The sequence below is a fragment of the Lontra canadensis genome, unplaced genomic scaffold (genome assembly GCF_010015895.1).
Source record: "Lontra canadensis isolate GAN:19392208 unplaced genomic scaffold, GSC_riverotter_1.0 scaffold11, whole genome shotgun sequence".
NCBI lineage: Eukaryota > Metazoa > Chordata > Mammalia > Carnivora > Mustelidae > Lontra > Lontra canadensis.
In genome coordinates this window covers 16,323,047-16,330,219 of record NW_022631005.1, presented here as the reverse complement: position 1 = coordinate 16,330,219, position 7,173 = coordinate 16,323,047, and the positions used below count along the sequence as shown (strand labels likewise).

Genomic DNA, 7,173 nt, shown 5'->3' with positions numbered 1-7,173 from the left:
ATGGTATCATTCAGCCTTCAAAAACAGTAATGGAAAGCAAGTATCAGAGCCCATGGAGGCTCCCTTTACAGAGACTGAATTTTAATTATCTTCCACAAATCACTTTGTTTAAAAAAAAAAAATCTCTTGTTAAAAAACATCTCCTTATATTTTGATAGACACCAGGGCCAACTGAATCTTATGAAATTGTTAGACTTTCAATTCTGGGATCCAAAGTAGACCAAGTCGGCCTTACATAATTCTGACTTAAGTAGTCTGTGTGTTTTATGATGGCTATCTTGTTTCATTTTCTCAGTAACTTTATATGTAGGTAAAAAATACATTGTTCCTGTTTTGTGATAAAGAAACAGATGCTATACTCGGTTTAGTTAGAATAGGTCAGGCTTATGCTACAGTAACAAGCAATTCCAAAAGAAACAAACTATGTACATACACAGTCACTCAGGCTGGCTACCTCTTCAGGGAAGCTGTTCTCGAGTGGCTCAGCAGTATGGATTGTTTTCATAGTGTGTCTCTGCCACCTCAACCTTTGGCTACCCTGTGAGTTGGGAAAGAAATAAGTAGAGAGTTACAAAGTGGAGAGTTACAAAGTGTTTCTTTGACTTAAGGCACAAGTGACACACATAATCTCTCTATACAGTTCATTGGCCAGAGCTAGTCACACAATCCTATTTAAAGGTAAGGCTGCTGGGAACTATAGCTTTCCATGTTCCCAAGATAGAGGAATTTGATATGGAATGTGTCTCTATCGCAATACCTAAAATCAAACAGCAAATAAAGTGAAAGAGCTAAGATTTGGCCCTAATCTGACAACAACCCAGTACTCTTTCCATGATTCTGTCTAAGCTGGAAAATAGAGATTATGATTTGTTTGGTTTTTGCTTTTGTTTTTCTGATTCTGTTTCTAGGACCTAGCATATACCTGACATATGGAAGATACTCAAAATACTTCTTATACTAGGAGGAAAGGCAGAGATGGAGGAAGAGAGAAAAGGACAGAGAAAGGAAGGGATAAAAATACAGGTCTTTATTGTTTCTTAATTTCATGATTGATTGAATCTTTGGAGTATGGTAAAGGACAGAAATGATATAGCTACTACTTTCCAGCCTTACAACATCCTTTCACAACACTAAAGTGAAAAAGTCAAAATGTAGAGACCGATATGGCCACCTTCAAATTTCTGCCCCATTCATCCTGCAAATATCTCCGTAAATGGTGGAAGAGAGACAGAAGGAGAGAGAAAATTAAGAAAAGAAAGAATAGATTAAGAAAAAAAGGGGGGGGTGCCTGGGTGGCTCAGTGGGTTAAAGCCTCTGCCTTCGGCTCAGGTCATGATCCCAGGGTCCTGGGATCAAGCCCCACATCGGGCTCTCTGCTCAGCAGGGAGCCTGCTTCCCCCTCTCTCTCTGCCTGCCTCTCTGCCTACTTGTGATCTCTGTCTATCAAATAAATAATAAATAAAATCTAAAAAAAAAAAAAGATTAGAGGACTATCATGGGGAGGAGACAGTGGCAAAAGGAATTCTTCTGGAATGTAAATTGGTGTATAATATGCCTTGGGTTCTTTGCCAGAGAGGTGGCATGTAAAGGAAATGCTACAGCAAAATTATTTAATAAGAAGGATGCTGGATTTCTTCTGTGCTATACAATTTACAGTAGAATCAAAGGACCACGCTTTTACACAACCCTTACAGGAAAAGCAAGACAGGGGCAAGCAGAAATAAATTAAGTATCTGCCATTGATTGTCATGGATAGCACCAGCTTATTGAGCTAATACTTTATTAGTGTGCTATAGCTTGGATGGTGATGGTCTTTTTATTGTTTTTGTGGTAACTCTTTATTTTAAGTATCTTATCATTATGAATTCATTTAGTATTGATTGCAATAGCACTGATCATAAAGAATTAATTTGGCCTTACCATGAATATCATACACACTTATATAAGAGTTTGGCTGTAATTCAAAATTAATTAATATGGTAAAATTTTATTGCTTTTGCAATTCTGCAATCTTTTTAAATGCATCTAAGGTGTTTTTGTTGTTGTTGTTGTTGTTGTTGTTGTTTTTAGCAGGTAAAACCTAGCAGAAAATCTACCTAAGGCATTTTTCTCTGGAGGACAACTTCATTTAATGATAAATGGAAAATCTACCTTAAAAAAAAAAAAAAATTCTTCATGTCTTAAAATACTTGTGATTCCAGCTCTTGAATTCTGGGTTACCAAAAGACTAAAGCTTTGAGTCCTAGAAAAATGATCATGTCTGCTGGGTGTTCCCCCTTCCTTGACATGGTTAGGATGAGCAACATAATTGAGGGTTTATCTCTCCTCAGTACCTTCTGTCTCTCACCAAAGATGATTTGTCCCTGTCAGAGTGAAGGGCCCCCAGCAAAGGAACTCCATTTACTTATAATGATATTGAATTACCAGAAGGTACAATTCAGCACATACTTCTAGTTAGTTGAGATTGTTGAACGTAGGTATTAGTGGGGATTTGGGGAGGTTTGGGGTCTAAATCAAATGGCACATGTCTGGAATGCCTGCCTGTGGCCTTCGGTTAAAATCCACTCCACTGCTTCCTGTTGCTGCTGCTGTTCTGAATGGGATTATGGGGGCATGTGTAGACCTATTGGGACATCATGCTACAGATGGCCCCCCCTTACACAGATCTGGACTAGGGTGTCCTTCAAGGGCTGCTGTTAAAAGACACCAACGTCTTAAAATAATCTCTTCCCTCCACCACTTCAGTGTTGAGAAAGTCTTTGAGGCCTCTCATCATCCCTATTTAAAATGTAAATGTCACCTCGATCCAACAGAGTAATCCATTTACCCACCAGGAATTTAACATTAGGGAATCCAACATACACAATCACTTCGACTGAGTAAAATACTGAAATTTTAATGAAGAGGTGAGAACTGAGAAACAGTCCGGAGATGGGAGACTGCCCAAAAGGCAGCCCTTGTGGAATGTCTCTGTAGTAGGCCCTGGAATCTCGGGGACCAGAGGAGATTCCAAGAAGAGGCAAAGGAGCACACAGAACTGAGACGGAATCTTGAAGACAAAAAAATTTGGTTAAGGACAGTGCAAGATCAGCCAGTTAGCAGGCCAGAGAAGAGTTGAGGGGCTTAGCCCAGGTAGAGTCAGCAGAGAGCCACTGGGTACTAGGAAACCCACAGAGCCCTGGAAACCACAAAGGGCTCCCTGCTCTCAGTGGATATGCCAATGAGAAATGAAATTAGGATACAAAGTAGAAAGTCAGCCACCAAAGTGATTTGGAAGAGATATAGGCCTGTGCCCCTATTGACTTAGTCCATTGTCAGAGCCCAGAGCCAGAGCAGCAGATAAGGGCAAGGCAGGACAACCCAAAACTCATAGTAGAGGTGCTGGTGGCATCCCCAGTAGGAGGGAACCTGTTACAAAGTAAGCGGAAGACACCAACTCTAAAGAGACGAGTCCTGGAGGGCCCAGGGATTTCTGGGATGTGGCCATAGAATGTTTCTTAGGATTCCTGAATCTGTTCTACTAAAAGCATCTTTAGCGATATTGAAAACTGGTTTCCTCTTTTCCAATATATAGCATTTGTAACTTTCAAAGGCACCCTTAGAGGAAATCCAGCCTCACTGGCCAAGCCAGCTCCTCCAAGCTGCCGTCCCTCACTGGGTAAGCTCTCCCGTCTTCTAACTTCCACTGTGCTTTCTCTTGGGGAAACCATAAAAAGCCACACCTTTCACTAGCCAAACTCTCTCTTACAGTCGTGCAGAAATGTAATTACCACCCTTGTCTTAGGTAGCAAATACCAGAAGTTTTTTAGTTCGTATAAACAAGGATTGTCCTACTCCTTCTGTCTGCTACCAAAAAGGTATATAAAAGTCTATTCTTATCTTTTTAATTACTGATATTTTCTTCGTGTCAGTTAATAACACACTGCACATCAAATAACACAGCTGCTAAGCAGAAGACTCTGAAGTCCAGAATTCGCCTATCCCACCAGATTAGTTAAAGGTTTTAGGAAAAGGGAAGACTAAAGAGAACTGAAGTAATTTGTTTCTTAATACCTTAAATTAGCATGTCTTTTGATTATAGGTGTTTCAGGGTGTCTTCGGTGGCAAAGATAGCACCCTTCCTGATAAACGCCAAGTTCAGCACCTCCAAGTAACTGCACGAGCATATGCATTTGCCCTTAAAAATTAGCAGAGGATGCCACGGAGGTAAGAGGGTATTCTTTATTTGTGCTATGGGAAGCAATAATGGAGATTTACAGTTCTTCAATATAGCATAGGATTTCCCAGAATGCTGACTAACGGAACCACAAGGAGGTTTATTGATGTAGCGCTGTATTGAAAACACAGGTTTATTAATAAATAGCTTCATGAGAGTCTGAGAGGCAAAAGAAGATAGCAAATGATACGATGGCATGAAAAACAGGAAGACCGTGTGAAAAAAGCACGTAGCTTAAGAAATGGGACCAGGAGATTAACTGCTGGGATCAACTTAGAAACTTAAGCATTCAGGGAAAACATTCAAGTGAAGTCTATGCTAACAGAGCCTTTTCCTTCTGTTTGCAGGTTTTAATAGCCACAAATGTCTCTTAGCATTTCCCTCCTTTAGGAAGACAATATCAGACTGCTGGCATTGATTTCTTAAAATTATACTGGCAAAAAGATAAACAAAGCTCAAGATATAGAAATACATTTTACACTGAAAAAAAAAAAAGAAAAAAAAACAAAAAACAAAAAAACACACTGAAACCAAATCCTCATATTTCTTGGCTCACGGTAGCAGGCTGACTAGTTACCCAAAATGAGCTTGCTGCAAAATCACTCTGTTCTCACCACAGGCACAATTTACCAACTGGGTGCAACAGACACCGGGCTGGCTCCTGAACTTCTCTCCTCCAATTAAGCTACACAACCTGTTACCATTTTGCCAATGGACTCTATTTACTTAGGTTCTGCTTAACTTGCCAAGTGCTCACTCTGTGGAATTCCCAGCAAAGAGAAAGGAACAATTGGGGGAAATTTTTGTTAACATCCTTTCTTTTAACTTTCCCTAGCAGAGGGGAATGCATCAATGTGGAGCAGATGTGCTGAGACCAAATGCTCTCTTCCTCATGATTACAGTTGGTTATACCTGTGGATAGGCAAGCTAATTCCGCAGCAAATGTGCAAGAGAGGGTAGTACTAACGTACAATGTGTGGTCCTGGAGGCTTTGTTCCCACGTAATAGGGTGCTTCGTTTCACGAGACCTGGCACATTGAGAAGAAAACTGAAGCGAAACAGCCCCGTGCAGTTGGAATCAGGGGCTACGTCTGAACGGCTTAGAGAGTGCCCGAGTTCTCGGCGATGTTGACACAAATATCACGGAATTTATTATTTGGAGTTGGAAAATAATGATTCTCTCTACTTAATGTGCTCAGCGACTCTGCACCCGATTGTTTTCTGCCATTTGAGAATGCCCGAGGATGTCATTAAAACTACACGTATCAATATTAAACCTTTACAAGTAGTTGACTAAATGAGCTGTTATTATCTTTGTTTCTGACAATAGTGTACCTTTTTACTTCATTTATCAGTAACTAGGTGTAGTCGATTGCACTCTGGTATTGATCCCAATATCTATACCCGTCACAGACTACCTTTCCTCAAGGTCATCGTAAGGTCGAGTTATGATCAATATGAATTGACTGTCTGCAAATAAATTTATGTAGCTGACATTATTGCAAGTAATACCTTTTTTCAAATTAAGGTGGACTACTTTGGGAAGCACATGTGTTTGAAACACTAATGGTAACCTCATCCAACGCTGCATAATGAACCAGCCTCGCCAGGGTTTACAAGTCCTCTTTGTCGAACTGAAAGCTGCAGAGACTCCCCAATAACCATTTCTAAATGACACCTGCAGAGTTTCTAGCTTCGGGTTTAGTGTGGATGCTAATTACGTTTCCCAAGCAATGGCACGCTCCTGTGTAGCCCCTACGTGCATTTTGATTTTCAATTTTCAAGTCTCATTTCTATCATTTCTATTTCAAAGTTTGGTGGAATATTTAGTCATCCTAATCAAAGGACCACATTCAATAAAAACCAACTTTCTTGAGTAGAAACAGCACTCTAAAAATGCGGAGTGGATTCCAGTGCCATCTTCCCACCATGGGCCCCTCAGACAGTGGGGAGACGTACTTGTGATCAGCCTGTTAGCCACTGGATGTCACTGACGCTTACATAAATGGAGCTTAAGGGGCATTTATCTGACTGTAAAAATCATGACTTCAGTAGAAAGCAGTTTAGCTAGAAACATTTCACTCAGGCAATTTCTAATTTCAGAAAAATAGGCTCATAAAGCTCACAAAGGCGATACCCAACTTCAAGCGTGATTAGTTTCAGTTGTTTGTTTCCGCTTTAACTGGGATATGAATAAACAGCAAGTTTTGGGGGTGCATTCCATTTTGACAGCAGCTGCCATTCTGCTTTTAAAGGGACACTACCCAATCAGGTCTGTGACATCCTGAAAGGCTTATCAGCAAGTCCAAATCATAAAACAAAAACTTAGGAAATCCTTTTAATTCTATAATTATTGTTTTTTGCTTAACAGAACATTCTATATTTAATCGTTTTCATGAGGATATATTCTCATAAAATTAAAGGTTATTTGAAGCACTTCAAATGTACTTCTTTTGGTACAAATGGTTTGGATTCCGATTTTAAACAAGAAATTAGGCTTTGTAAAGCATAATTAATGATGACAAGTGTCAGAAAAACATCATCGAATGTATTATAAAATGGCTTCCATCATAAAATTCATTCTCAAAACAGATTATGGCAAAGGAATATAATTTTCCTTGACTATGTCATGAATTATCTTTCCAGGATGTATCAGGGAAACCAATCAGATCTATCCATAGATGGTCTGCAGTGTAAATATGAAAAGATGCAGTAGATTGGAAAGTTCTAACAAAATAAGGATTTATCTTTTGTCTTGAATATAGACACAAAGCAAATGTAGTATGTGAGTGGCTTGGAGAAAAGACACTATATAAGAGCAAAGAATTATGACAAATGACATCGCAACAGACATGCTGCCTTCCGAGAACTTCAGCCATTTGAGAAGCTATTTTGAATTAATAACGCATGCCATCGTGATTACATTTGCTTAGCAGAAACGTTTTAAGAAATAACAG

At 39.6% G+C, this 7,173-nt stretch overlaps 1 long non-coding RNA gene across 1 annotated transcript; it reads left to right on the top strand.

The window, feature by feature from the left end:
• Positions 1–4,094: 4,094 nt before the first annotated feature.
• Positions 4,095–5,137, top strand: LOC116866879. Its single transcript, XR_004382505.1, has 2 exons — positions 4,095–4,206; positions 4,836–5,137. It is a non-coding gene; the product is annotated as an uncharacterized LOC116866879 (long non-coding RNA).
• Positions 5,138–7,173: the final 2,036 nt, after the last annotated feature.